This window comes from Olea europaea, chromosome 9 (assembly GCF_002742605.1).
Source record: "Olea europaea var. sylvestris chromosome 9, O_europaea_v1, whole genome shotgun sequence".
Taxonomy (NCBI): domain Eukaryota; kingdom Viridiplantae; phylum Streptophyta; class Magnoliopsida; order Lamiales; family Oleaceae; genus Olea; species Olea europaea.
Window position 1 is genome coordinate 4683606 of NC_036245.1, and position 15305 is coordinate 4698910.

Consider the following 15305-nt stretch of genomic DNA (forward strand, 5'->3'; position numbering starts at 1 on the left):
GCCTTTTGTCGGCAAGGTAAATGTTTAGGCATGAAACGACCTTGAGGAAATTCTTTTAAAACCCCTACCCCCCCTCCGGCTTCTTTCTAATAAGCCTTAAGAAAGGGTTCAATAGTGTTTATCAATGAAAATTACATGCGTGTCGCGTCAGGGAATGTGCTGCTTGGTTATTCAGTCTGTTGCAGTGCTGAAGGTTACTTTGAGGAAATCTCTACATTAATTCCTTTATTCAGTAACTTGAGAACAGATTGATGCTGAGGACGAGCTTGGCTTATTGATTTCATTGACAAGGAACAAACAATCACTTTCCACCGATAAGTGAGATATTCCAAGGTTAAGACACAGTTGTAGACCTCTCACAAGTGCATCAGCTTCAATGTGTTCTGGTTCCAGGATTGTGTTTGCAGGACCACTAGCAGCCATAATTGTTTATCCCACGTGGTCCCGTAAAATGATTCCGATCCCAGACTTATTTGAGTCAAAGAATAGTGCGGCATCAATATTGAGTTTCAATGCTTTCTTGGGTGGTGCGGACCACCTATATTTGTGGAGAAGCGATCCAAGTGTACTGTTGAGGGGTAGCAATTACTTGTTGTGGTGGAAGGTTTAGCTGGTCATGGACCATTTTGTTTCGGTGGAACCAAAAACCCCAAGTGATGAGTATAAATTCCGTGAGAGCATCCTTTGAGTCTTTTGCCATTATATCCATAGCTACTTGCATGAAATCTCCCAGGTGATCCTCATTCTGTAGTGCTGGGAACTGTCTGGTTAGGAGATGGCAAGTAGAAGGGCAATTAAGTAGAACATGGCATAGGTCTTCTACCTGGTAGTCGCAAAAACAATATTGAGTGGCAATAGGGATTCCTCTTCGAATCAGATTTTGTTTAGAGGGCAAGCTTTCTTTACAAGCTCTCCAAGCAAAATTTTTTACTTTTTGGCGTATCTTTAGATGCCATATAGTATCCCAAAATTTCCTTTTCTCAGTTGTGTTTGAAGAGTTGCCACGGTCCGAAGTTTGACAATTCTTGAAGAATCTATATACACTGCTAACAGAATAAAGTCCAATTTTTTCATGTTCCCATAACCAGAAATCTTTTTCTCCCGAAGGGCTTGGATGTAATTTTAGTATTGCCTCCACAATTTTTGGATTGAATATAGCCCTAAGCTTAGTTAGGTTCCACCATTTCAAGTTCGGATCAATCAATGAAGCCACTGGACTTTCAAGTTGTCGATTGTGATGCAGTAAATCATTTCCCAAGTCCCTGCTTAGATTTTTCACTCCTGAGATCCAGTTATCATTTATAATGTATATAGTGTGACTATCACCAACAACCCATCTTTCCCCTTGTATCAGTAGATTTTTAGCCTCCCAGATTCCATGCCAAGCATATGAGGGATTACTACCAATAGATGCTTTAAGAATGTTACCTTCAGGGAAGTAACAGGCTGAGAATATTTTGTGAACTAAGCTATCTGTGTGTTGCAATAGCCTCCAAGCCTGTTTTCCAAGCATAGCTATGTTGAAGATTCCCAGCTCCTTGAAGCCCATACCCTCCATGGATTTTGATGTACACATGGTATTCCAGGATTGCCAATGGATTTTTCGTTCCTCCTTTCTTTGGCCCCACCAAAATCTACTCATCATCCTTTCAATTTCAGTGCATAATATAGAGAGAAGTTTGAAGCAACTCATAGCATATGAGGGGATTGCTAAAGCCACTGATTTGAGGAGGATTTCTCTTCCCCCTGGGAGAACATACCACTCTTCCAACTTTGTAATTTCAACCAAGCCTTGTGTTTTATTCCAGAGAAAGCTCGGTTTTTGATCCACCGATCATAGGTGGTAATCCCAAATGCTTTTCATATTGCTGTATTTCAGGAGCATTCCAAAGAGCCATAATTTCTTACTTCTTATCTGGCTTTACATTTGCACTAAAGACCATAGAGGTTTTATCTCTATTCAACTGTTGACCTGATGCATCTTCATAGCTACTAAGGAGAGCTTGTAGTCGAGTAGTAGTTTCCACATTTGCTTCACAGAAAATCAGGCTGTCGTCTACAAAGAAAAATGATTCAAGCTTGGAGCTCTTCTACACACTTGAATACCATTCAGTAATTTATTTATTTCCCCTGTATTCAATAGATTTATCAATCATTCAATACATAAGAGGAATAGATAGCGCGATATTGGATCCCCTTGTCTCCACCCCCTTGAGGGGATAATGCGACCTATGGGAGCGCCATTGATGAGTATCGAGAAAGAAGGAGTAGTAACACATGTCATCACCAGTTTGATAATTTTTTCATGGAAGCGAAATTTATACATAACCGCCTCAAGAAAAGACCATTTAACTCTGTCATATGCTTTACTCATTCAAGCTTCAGAGACATGTAACATTTCTTACCCTTCTTCTTTCTTCATAGGAAATGGAGTACTTCATAGGCCACAAGCACATTGTCTGTAATCAGACGCCCTTTAATGAAGGCTGACTGTGTTTCTGAAATCACCACAGGTAGTATTTCTTTTATCCTATTAGCCACAACTTTTGAAACAATTTGTACAGGACATTACAAAGACTAACTGGTCTACAATCCTTTACTTTCTGAGGATTTTTTATCTTTAGGACAAGTGTAATAAAAGTGTGGTTTACATTTTAGGGAAACTCATTGGTATTTAAAGCATGTAATACAACATTTATGATAGAGGAACCAATATAAAGCCAACACTTTTGATAAAAAATAGGAGGCATACCATCAGGACCTAGGGCTTTAGTAGGATGCATCTCTTTCAAGGCTTGGAAGACTTCGTTTGCTATAAAAGGTTGAATCAGTTCCTCATTCATTCCACGTGTTACTTTACAATTTATGTTCTCCAGATTGGCTGCTTGATTCCTTGAGCCTGTGGAGGTGAACAGATCAGAAAAATAGTTTATTATCATGTGGTTGCACGCCTCTCCCTCTTGCCAATTGCCTGCTCATCCAAGAGTTTATTAATTGTATTCTTCCTTCTTCTTTGCGAAGCTTTTGCATGGAAAAATCGAGTGTTCTGGTCACCTTCTTCAAGCCAAGTAGCTCTAGATCTTTGTTTCCACATAAGTTATTCTCCATCCATCCAAGTTTGTACTTCCTCAGTGGCCTGCCGAAGATCATTTGAGTTTATAGTTGTATGATCTTGCTTTTGAATCTGCTCAAGCTTGGTGTTGTTGAGTTTCACTTGCACTTTGCCAAATTTAGATATATTCCAAGACTTGAGCTGATTGCTGCAAAGTTTAATATTTCGCATAATATTATTTAGGTCGTGAGGGCAAGAGTCGAACCATTGATTCAATATAATATTAGTGCATGCCTTTTCGCTAATCCACATTGACTTGAATCGAAATGGTTTAGGTGTTTTGAGAGTTTGGTGAGTACCATGAAGCTCGATCTAGAGGGGCAGGTAATCTGAATATGCAGTGGAGCCATGGGTAGCTGTAGCTTCCAGGAACAATTGACACCAGGAGGCATTGACAGTGAAACGGTCAAGCCTTTCAAAAATCTATGTAGTGTCTTGTCTTCCATTGTACCAAGTATAACGGGGTCCTTTAAAGCCAAGATCTTTTAGTTCACAATCAAAGAGCATTTGCTGGAAACTTTCTAGTTGTTGTCGAGGTCTGTCCCGGCCATCCCATTTTTCGTCATTAGATAAAATTTCATTGAAGTCGCCAAAGACAAGCCAAGATTCTAAAGGGTCTCTCTTCATATTCCACAATAGTTTCCAGGTTTCCATATGTTTACTGGTATCGGGGCAGCCATAGATACCTGTTAAAAATCAGGTATGAAGGGGTGAGTCGATTTGTGCATCAATGTGGCTTTTTGAGTAATTGAGGATAGTTAATTGAACATCATGTTTCCAAAGGATTGCAATTCTTCCTCTGCGCCCCACTACCTGCACATTAAAACAGCCGTAGAACTTCAATTTTATTAAACATATTTCCATTTTTGTTGTATTCAGTTTTGTCTCTTGCAAGAACAAAATATCGGGATCTTCCTTTCTGATAATGTCAGAAAGAGCACGAATGCCACGAGGGTTCCCAAGCCCTTGTGCATTCGAACTTAACAGCTTCATGGCGATTGGTGGGGCTGAGTTTCAGCCACCACCGAAATTTGAGAGTTGGAACCGTAGTTCCATTCATGGGATTTTTCTTTACCCTTCAGTCTTTTGGAGGTCTGAGTAGTTTTGCTAATTTCAGGAGAAGTGTTAGCGATATCTTAAGGCTTGCTTGTGGAGGAGAGGTAATAGAGCTAAGAATCTTCGATTTATTTACTCTTTTCCAACGTCTGGTGAGGTTAGAAGCATTTTCTGAAATTGAAGTCCCACTAGATTTGGATAATTCAGAGACAGGTTGTGAAGTGTCAGGAGTATTCTTAGGCGAATTTTCAGCATCTCTACTGTCTTCTTTAAACACTTCTGTTTGATTAGAAATTATGAATCAGTCTGTTCCGATAATTGTTCGAGATTTGTTACCTCTAGCATCTCTGCATTATCTCCTTTCCCAACATTTCCATGTAATTTCTCCTGAATTTCAGCTGAGTTACTGTCAATTGCCATATCTATCATTTCCTTGTCGTGAATCTGGTCATCGAAACTAGGCTTTGCCACCAGAGAATTTGGGGCTCTGAAATTCGTTTGACGATCACGAATTGGACCACCATAATCTGCTGAATTTCCAGCCCGTAACCAGGGTCCATAGGCATAATCTGTTTTTTAGTAAGTCCATTGAAGGTTGCCATTGCGACCATTCTTTCTGACTATGTCCAAGAATGCCACGTAGGTAGCAAAAATTTGGAAGATGCTCATAGGCAGGACGGATCCAGAAAGGTTTGCAAGATTCGATACAAATCTTCTTTCCACGTAGAAGGGGTTTGAAGATGTCAAGACATACTCGAACACTAAGGTATTCACCCCTTGTAATCTCGTTTTTATCAATATACACTTTGACTACTTTGCCCAGTTGCCGTCCAATAGAATCTCCCATCTTCCAATTGAGAGCCATGATAGGGAGATCATAGATTCTTACCTAGAAAATTACCTCAGAGAAGGAAATATAATGGATTTGTTCAAGGCCTTCAACATCTCTAGTAAAGATCAAATACTTGTCAAAGACCCATGGACCATCACGCTTAACATGCTCCTTATCCCCTTTGTCATCAAATTCCACTAGGAATAGATTTGGGAAGATGTCTCGAATGCTCAAGGTTTTAGTTGGGCACCATAACCACTTCATTGTGTTCTTGAAAGCCTTTTTGTTGAAATGTTTGGTGGACAGTAGTTTGAAAAACAAATATTTTTCACTTCAATGGGGGGTCAAGACCTCTTCTTCTTCAATTACTAATGCTTGTTCCTCCTGTTCTGTGAGAGATAGTCGTTCACACAAGTTTACAATATCCAATTCCATAAGAAAAGTGGTTGAAAAAGAAACACAGAGATATTCCTGTATTAATGCAGGATAGAGAAACCTCTACTTAAGGAGTCCTCGAGAAAAAGAAGCCCTTATCTGAGAGGAAAGGGAATAGTGCCTTTGTCCAGTCAACAGTCTGTGTCTGCCCATCATGCATCATGAGTTGCCTTCTTACAATAGTTCAACTTTGTCATTAAGCATCAAGCTGGTTCTTCTAATTGTGTGGCAGACGCACTCAGTCGGCGGCATGGGTTATTAGCATATCTACAGGTGGCGGTTACCGAGTTTGATACCTTTGCCGTTCTTTATGCTGATGGTCCTTAGTTTGGCCCCATTTTCCACAGTTTACTGCAGGGATCCCATTCCCCCTTTCTGTTAGAGGATGGATTTGTGTTTCGAGGTGTTCAGTTGTGTATACCAGCTTACAGTCTTCGTCTGAAATTGATTGAGGAGTTTCACGACGAGGGTCATGTTGGGCGAGATCGCACTTTGGCTCTGTTTAGTGCTTCATTTTTCTGGCCTACTATGCGTTGTGAAGTGTAGAAGTTTGTTTCACGGTATAGGGTTTGCCACGTGGTAAAAGGAAAAGCCACGAACGCTGGCCTTTATCAACCCTTACTGGTGCCTTCAGCTCCGTGGACTGATATTAGCATGGATTTTGTCCTAGGATCACCACGCACACAGTGTGGTAATGACTCCATCTTTGTGGTTGTGGATCGTTTTCCGAAGATGGCACACTTCATTCCTTGTAAGCGTACCATTGACGCTGTCAAGGTTTCACATCTATTTTTTTAGAGAGATTTATCGTCTTCGTGGGTTGCCCACTTCTATTGTGTCTGACAAAGACGCACAGTTCATCGGTCACTTTTGGTGGAGCTTATGGAAGTCAGTTAATACGTCGCTCAATTTTAGCAATGCTTACCACCCTCAGACAGATGGGAAGACTGAGGTGGTTAATCATTCTTTGGGTGATTTATTGCGGTGCCTAGTTGGGAATAATCCTCACTCATGGGATCAACGGCTTAAACAGGCAGAGTTTGCGTATAATCATGCTCGAAATAGTTAACTTCATTAGAGCTCGTCTTATGAAATCTAATTATGTATAAACCCATTGACGGTTTCAGTCAACTTTATTAAAGCTCCTGTATAAATATCCATTATTAATATGCATACGAACTTTTTGTCTAATAGTGTTCTCTTACCCTATTTTATTTTCGCGTGTGAAAGAGAGAGAGGGAGAGAGGAATATATATACACATACTTATGTAAATTGAGTTTTATTAGATATCTCGTTTGAGAATATTAATTTTTAATCAGTTGCTTGTTCGACTATTTTGAATTCTATATGATTTCAATTTTAATGTTTTATTTTAAAAATGTCAACATTATTAAAATAGGTTAATTGATTTAAAAAAACAAAATCTTGAGGGGTAATTCAGTAGTCAGGCCTTGGGTTCGCTTCCCAATGGTCACCAGTTCGAGTCCCCTCGTGGTCGCTAAGGTGAGCACTCAATTATAAACTTCAGGATCCCGTGAAATTAATTGAAGTGCGCGTAAGTTGGCCTCAAACACCCACTGTCATTAAAAAAATAATAATAAATTATATAAACAACCTTGAATTTACTTTAACAACACACACAAACACATATTTGAGCTTTACACGTTAGAGCATCAAGACATAACCTTGATGGAGTGGAATTTAGTGAGTTACTTGTTTAAGTTAGCTGGCAAAAGCTAATTATGGTTGTATTTGCCCCAGCTCCTTACAGACCTCTTATAGGGTCTCACATGGGGTGGGGTCGGGATTTTTTTTTTCCATTTTTATTACCTCAGGGCCCGCATGGAGCCAACCCATGAGAGGGGTCTGTAAGACCCCTGTGAAATAAAGCCCTGTACACAGGGCTTTATTCTTGCCTTACAATAGCTGTAAGATTCTTGTTTTTTTAATACTTTATTTTACTAAACCATATGTAATATAAGATTATTCTTGTTTCTTTAAAATATTCTAGTTATAAATATATTAGTCTAAAATGTCAATACAAAGTTTATATGATAATTCTCACTATAAAGTCTAGAATATCGACATATAGATGTCAACATCATTACAAGAAAAAATGGCTTTTATCGACTGAAAATTCTATTCTTAAATTTAAGAATGTTTTAGGCCCTGTCTCGAGGCGATTTTGGTCCAAATTATAATCCAAAATATTACCGTTGTGGGACCCTCATTTGCAGACAGCACTGATTGCACAGGTGCATAATTACCGGAATGCCATTATTTACATTAGAATGAATTTTAAATGGGGGTCAAATTGGTAATCTTCCGCATTTTAGTCAAAAAGGTTTCTGCCTCCTTGACACACCAACGGTCATTTTTTTGCTAAAAATTAATCCAAAATCGCTCCAGATACGCACTTAACAACCAAAGTAGTATCGTCTTTGGCTCATCATAAAAGCCTCCGTATAGAAATGTCTTCAATGATGACATATGTAGTTGATCAAAATATGAGATTATACTTCAAGCACCAATTTTAATCTAGTCTACCCGAGCTGTATTTGTATAACGAGAAATCAGATCCTATTGTGTTAGAAAAATCAATAAATTAGAAGATCAAAATTTTGGTCGAATTCACTTACAATCTCATTAGAGATAAAATCATAAGATTATTTTTCGTTATGTGTTGCAGTAGATTCAATTATCAACTTTATTAAAGATGCTCCAATTCTATGTACATCATTGACCGCTTTATTAAAGCTGCTCCAATTCTGTGGACCTCTTTGATCATTCCACCCAACTTTATTTTAAAGCTATATGTATCATCATTGTCGATTACACTCCACTTTATTAAAGCTCCTCTTACTAAAATCTAAATTTAATGATTAATTTTAGGGTGCATTTGATCATATATATATATATATATATAGGAAATTTGTTGTCAAACGACCCCCCGAACTATGATGTAATCCCGGTTCTATTATCAATCGGCCTTGGCCATATGATTGATTAGTATATCGATACAATTATCGAGACAACTCAATCAACATTCCTATGAATCATTCGAAGCAACCTATCGTTAATAGTGTTGCTCACGGTTCGTCCCATTTTCTTGGAGGGCTATGTTATTAATTTGAAGCCCATTATTTTTTAGTCGAGCCTTGTCTGGTCCACTTAATAACCCTAACCTAACTTACCTTGTTTGGATATTTACTTGGCTTATATTCTTGTCTTCCTCTCGGCCTCCAACGTAGAATGCCCAACCTCTCTCTGTGAGACTCACCTCTCGGTTTTCATCTCTTCTTTGTGACCTTTGTGGTTAATTGCTAGTGGGCATATTATTGTACTTCATCTTCCCAACCTATAGCAACCGGAAGTGGGGCACCCTTGGTGGTGGTATTGGAGTTGTCTCAATCTTTGGTGGTGTCGACTTAATAGGCGAAACTGAGCCCGGTTTGAACTTGGTGTTTGTTGGAAATCGACATTATATATATATATATATATATGATCAAAAATCCTACTTTTGTACTGTTTGATTGACACATTTTTTTATGAAAAATATTTTCTTAATTTTGGTCACGTGATTATATTTTCTTCAAAATTAAGGAATATATTTTCTTTAGAGGGAGCATGATTTTGTTTTTTTTTTCAGGGAATTCGCTCTTTGTTTCTCTCTCTCATCTTCCCACCAATAAACAAATAAATAAATATAATATTTTTTTAGGTTGAAAACTAAATCAATCAAACATATTTAATTAATAATTTTCATACAAATAAATTCGAGACAATTCAATTGCCTACATTTTATTTTATTTCTACGCAAATTCCATGCTTGCAATCAAACACACCCTTATTATAATGTATTCAATAGTTATTAATTATTACATGATTAGAATTTACAAATATATGTTAATTGAAAATATTAATTAAATTAAATAATGTTAAATTGTTACACCAAAATTTGTTGTGGTGTTTTAGTGAACCATTGGATAGGATTTTTACGGCAATTTGGTGCACTGTTGAAGATGCACCAAGACTTTTCTCTATTTGAAAGAGAGCTTTCAGCTTTGTGATCTTCTCTGAAAAAAAATTCTTTAGCTTTATTCGAATTGTGATGCTTTTCTATTTTTGCTAAAATGACAAAGTTTAGCTGATACCAAATTCTGGTTGGGAATACAAGTAGGGAAAAATATATGACTACTTACCTTCTAATATATGTTGAACTCGAAAATTGGACCTTCTACGTGGCCAACCGAGAGCAACTCCACGTATTCCTCTCGGCGCACAATCAACACACGATCAGACGACGTATTCCTCCCTGAGCACAATCAACGCACGGTCAGACGCACACGGTCGGGACCAGCGGGGGTGGTGGCGGTCGTATACACTCCGACGGTCAAGTCGGGTTCAAGTGGTCGGAATAGTACCCAGGGGTTGTGCATAATAATAAGGGGGAGGAGAAAATATATATATGCTTGCTATGGAATGGTATGTAGTAAGAGTTTCATTACCTTTGCCTCTTGCCAACCCTTGGGTATTTATAAGCGGGATGAACCGTTGGATGTGGGGCACGTGTATACATCTGACGATATGAGGTGTCTGCTCATAGGCGTCAATCAGCCGCGTCTGTAGAGTGGGCGGGTAATTGCTTCTCCCGAATTGAGTTGACATAAAGTTGATAAGTCACATCAACTAACCTCACGGAGACGTCAAATCAATTTAAACCTTAGGGGCAGAAAGAATCTTAGCAAAGATCTCCTTCTGAAATTGGCGGCGGATCTTCTGATAGAGGTCCCCGGAGTGCACTTCGCCTCGGCCTCAAGGGCGAGGGCGCTTCGGTCAGTTCAGCAGGATCGCCTATGTCTCGTAGTGTGATAGCAGGTCGTTGACATTGGGAAGATCACTTCGGAACCACTTCGGGTGGGTGTCTAGCAGATCGGAGTGTGTGGTGGTGGACATTCCGATGTGCTTCAGATAGGGGCGTAACAGTGGTCCCCCAAGTCCAGTTATGAATATTTATATCATGGGTGGACTTGCCTTCCCAACCGGATGTGTATGCCTCGGTACGTGGACCGTGACTTGTGGGAGTTTGTGGGCTGATCTACTAGATTCGTCGAAGCGATGATCATAGGCAGATGCTCTAAAGCTTCGCTACTGCGTAAGGAAAACAATTACTCATGTGAGACTGAAGTGCTGCAAGACTGGATGATGCGTAGGAAGAAGGTCAATGCAGCGACCGAGACGATGACCTACAGTGGACTTATCTCAGGTGTGTCTAATCTTTGTAAAGTTGAGTGTGGAGCCCATCTGCCACCGGTACGCTGACCCACAGGGGACGACGCGTTGGCAGATGACTAAAACTTTGTAAATCTTAGGAGGGAACGCAGCGATCGAGGCGATAACCCACAGGGGGACTCCGCGTCAGGTACGTCTAAGTTTTGTAAAGTTGAGTGAGGAGCTCATCCCCTACTGGTGCGCTGGCCCACAGAGGACGACGCGTTGGGAGATAACTAAAACTTTTTAAAGCTTAGGAGGGAACGCAACGACCGAAGAGATGACCCACAGAGGACTCCGCGTCAGGTGCGTCTAAGCTTTGTAAAGTTGAGTGAGGAGCTCATCTACCACCGGTACGCTGACCCACAGGGGACGACTCGTTGGGAGATGGCTAAAACTTTGTAAACTTAGGAGGGAACACAGCGATCGAGGCGATGACCCATAGGGGACTCCGCGTCAGGCGCGTCTAAGCTTTGTAAAGTTGAGTGAGGAGCTCATCTGGCAATGGTGTGCTGGCCTACAGGGGACGATGCGTTGGGAGATGGCTAAAACTTTGTAAAGCTTAGGAGGGAACGCAGCGACCGAGACGATGACCCACATGGGACTCCACGTCAGGTACGTCTAAACTTTGTAAAGTTGAGTGAGGAGCTCATCTACCACCGGTGCGTTGACCCACAAGAGACGACACGTTGGGAGATGGCTAAAACTTTGTAAAGCTTAGGAGGGAACGCAGCGACCGAGGCGATGACCCACAGGGGACTCCGCGTCAGGTGCGTCTAAACTTTGTAAAGTTGAGTGAGGAGATTGACCCGAGGCGGGCATCTGACGTTAAATGATTTGACAGCTGTTGCGTATTTTCAAGGTGACAGTTGGGTGCCATGCCCATTCCCCTAAAAGCCTGCTGCGGCTACTTATTGTCGACGGCTGGTGGTGACCGAGGTGACGCATTTTATGCGAGCATGAGGGTCACAGTAAGATCTTAGGCGCAGATCAAATCTGGCGTTTCATTTCAATGGCCTAGATTGATGATGCGACGGACGGCCTAGATTGATTGCATTTGAATTCAACGGTGGAGATCAGCTAGAGCGTTCTATAAAAGGCGGACTTTGAGCATCTTTGAAGGTTTTCGTCCTTGTGCAAACAGAAAATTTACTTTGTTCTCAAATCATTTGCGATTTTCGGTGATTTTCGAGCATTTTCGACGAGAAATATCAATTTCAGGCGACCTTACACCATTTCCTGACCAGTTCCGGCTGGGGAAACCTCTGAATTCGTAAGTTTTAGTAACTTTTAGGACATTTACTTTTTGAAAAATGGCTTCTGAGGGAAGTTCTGGTTCGGGAAGGGGGCTAGAATTTGTGAGGATGGGCGAGCCCACTGTGGTGACCTCCTCCGATATAGCCGAAGCGATACTTGGGAGGGAGAATATATGGAAGAGGCCGGATAGCTCGGTTGATACTTCTGTGCACTGGGGGGCGTCGGATTACCCCTCCAAACTAAAGGAGGCTGACCTAGAGAGACTTAGGGTAGAATATAGGATTCCAGATAACATAAATCTGATCCTCCCCGAGCCTGAAGAGAGGGCCTGCTACCCTAGGCCAGGGTGTGTGGCCATAAGTGAGACGATCCTTAGAGCCGACCTTAGGCTTCCAATTCACCCTTTCTTTAGGATGGTACTTAGGTCCTATGGATTAGCTCTGACCCAACTCAATCCGAACTCCTGGAGCCAAATGGTGGGCTCCTGGATGTTGTGGAAAGAGGCGTCACTTGGGATTGAGATACCCTTCTCCGTCTTTCAGACCCTTTATGTCCCTAAAGTAACAGTCCGAGGGGGGGAGGGATAAGACCCGGGGCTGGCATTACCTTACCTCATGGGGTTCCCATACCTTACTTCATGGGGTTCCCATACTCCATTCGTGCTTGATCTGCCGAACTCCATCAAAGAGTGGAAGAGCTTGTGGTGCTGGGCTACAGGACGATGGGACACGATGGAGGGGGCCTCCCTGGCACCTCTTACGGTCCCCACGAAGTACTCGACACTTAGTGAGTATCGCAGTTGTGTTTCTTTATATTTCTCTTCAGTTCGGATCGTGACTAACATTTGTATTTCTCTTGAAGGTACTCTTCCTCGGTGCGAACTGTCTTCTGAAGACTTCGATGCCATTTGCATCATCAATCAGCTGCCTCAGAAGAAGAGGTCATACCATCGGCTGATCAGAAAAAATCTACACTTCATTACACGCGACCTGATGGCATCTCAAGGTAACTGTCTCGAAGCCTTTACCCTTCAATATTTTTGAACTCTTTACACTTGTACTAATTCATCGTTTGTTCTTTGTAGACAACTTTAACAAGAAGATGCCCGTGCTCCCCAACTTTAGGACCATCTAAAGGATGATAGTAGAGGCACGGGCGCTGAAGATCTCCTCCTCTGCCTACAAAAAGGAAATGGAGAACTTGATGGATGCCAGTAAAAGGCTCCAGCCTCTGACGGAAGAGGAGGTACCAGAGGACCCCGAGGTCGACCTGTTGCGGAAGGGCAAAAAGAGTGCCGCCCTTTCAAAATGCCCAACTGTGGCGAGGCCACCCCCCATTCTGAAGCAGACTACAATCCCAACCGGGGTGGCCATTCCGAAGAAGAGGCCTGCATCAGCAGAGGTTGCTACTGCCCCGGCCACTTCGCCACTTGCTACCGTGCCTATTGCCCAAGTGCTGGGCAGCAGAGGAGAAAAAAGGCTCGTCCCTCTAAGGAGGTCAACTTTTTGGGCATCAACCCGAAGGAGCTGGTGAAAGAAGTATTAAAGGCCCTTCTTCCAGAAATGGCTGCGGTGGCAGTGGTCCACAACAAATACAGGACCGAAGAGTGGAGGGACCACACCGTTTCCTGCACAGCCGAAGACCTGGTGGCCGCCAACAGTGCCTGCGTGGCTCAGGCTCTCAGCACCAGCATCCAACTCGAGGGCTTGGTGAAGGATCTAAACGCTAAGAGGGAGGACCTAGACAAGCGCTTCGAAGAGGCGACGCAGTACAGGGATGCTGTAAGAGAGGCCCGGGCCAAGGCCACTGAGGAGGAGAAGGGACGGAAGGAGGTCGAGGCCCAACCGACTGCTGCCAGAGCAGAAGTGGAGCGGCTGAAGAAGGAGTTATACGAGGTGGAGTGCCAGGTGGCTGCCATGACTTGATGAGTGGATCACACCAACGAGCACCACCGGCTCGCCATGGAGGCTCTGGAGGCCTCAAACAAAGAAAAGGTGGAGCTGAGACAAAAGGCAGAAGCTCAATCTGAGGAGATCGCCTCCTTGAAGGAGGAGTTGAAGTCGGCAGGGGAGGGGGCGGTTCAGAATTTCATTGACCACTTCGAAGAACACCCCCTGTACGACGACTTCGCCAACTTTTGGGCCTCCTAGAGTGCCCAAGGCTTGCTGGGTCGGCTAAAAGAGGTCCAACCCACTCTGGACATCTCCTCTTTGGCGGTAGAGTTCAGGGGACCAACTGGAGGCCGGCCTGATAGGCTTGCTGAAGAAGCTCCGGAGGCCCCGGAGGCGATCGAGGCAGAAGCGGTCCGAGAAGACCCTCCAGTAGAATAGGGCCAACTTTTGTAATGGCTTCGGCCTTTTTGTATTTCAAATTCAAGTAAATGAAATGAAATTTTTTGTTAAGTATTGGTGCTTCTGCTATCTTATTGTATTGATCTGTTTACCCTTGTATGAACATTCAAGACTAAGCGCCTCTTAACAATAACCAGTTAATAACATAAGATCGTATCACTCAAGTTAATATGAAGCGGACCACTTAAGTAAACATGAAGTGCCTCTTAACGTTAATCATTTAACAATTTGAGATTGGATCACTTAAGTAAACATATTGAAGGACTGAGGAAACAATTTACTAACCGATGTGGCACAGAACCGAAGTTTCATTACTTTGACAAATTACACCACACTTTACCAAGACAATTTCAGCACTTAGTAAGCTAGGGAATTTACAACTGAGATCAAATCAGAATACCCATTCATTAGACAATATTGAGATCGGATCGGAACAAAGGCTCATCATTGATAGTATTTCCTTAAGTGTTCGATGTTCCATTGATGAGATAGTGCCTTTCCTGCCATCTCTTCAATTTCGAAAGGACGAAAACCCTTGTATAATTCCTTTGGGCATTCCTGGTGTTGCCACTGATGTGGGGTCCCCCAATGATGGTGTTGATTTCCCTGATGATTTGCCCCTAGAAAATGGGGCCTGATCTCTCTGCCTGGACTCTCCTCGATCCCTTGATTCTCTTCTCCGAGTTGACTGCTATCTGTGCCTTCGATCTCCCTTGTTCGGGGAGACAGATCTGCGAGGATATTAATTCCTCCTAGAGGGGTGTGGGTCAGTCTGGTCTGGGCGTCGAGGAGCGTCTCTGCATTCGTTGATGTCATGCCCATAGAGTTGATGGAAAGTGCAAAATCTTGCCCATTCCAAGGGCCTGTTTGATCATTTTTTCTTCTTTTTCTTGCTATCGTTTCTTTCAGATGGCCCCGCTTCGCCAGGAGCATTTTCATATGCCAATACCGGCACTGCATTTAGTGTGGCGGAAGCTAGTGCCTGTCCGG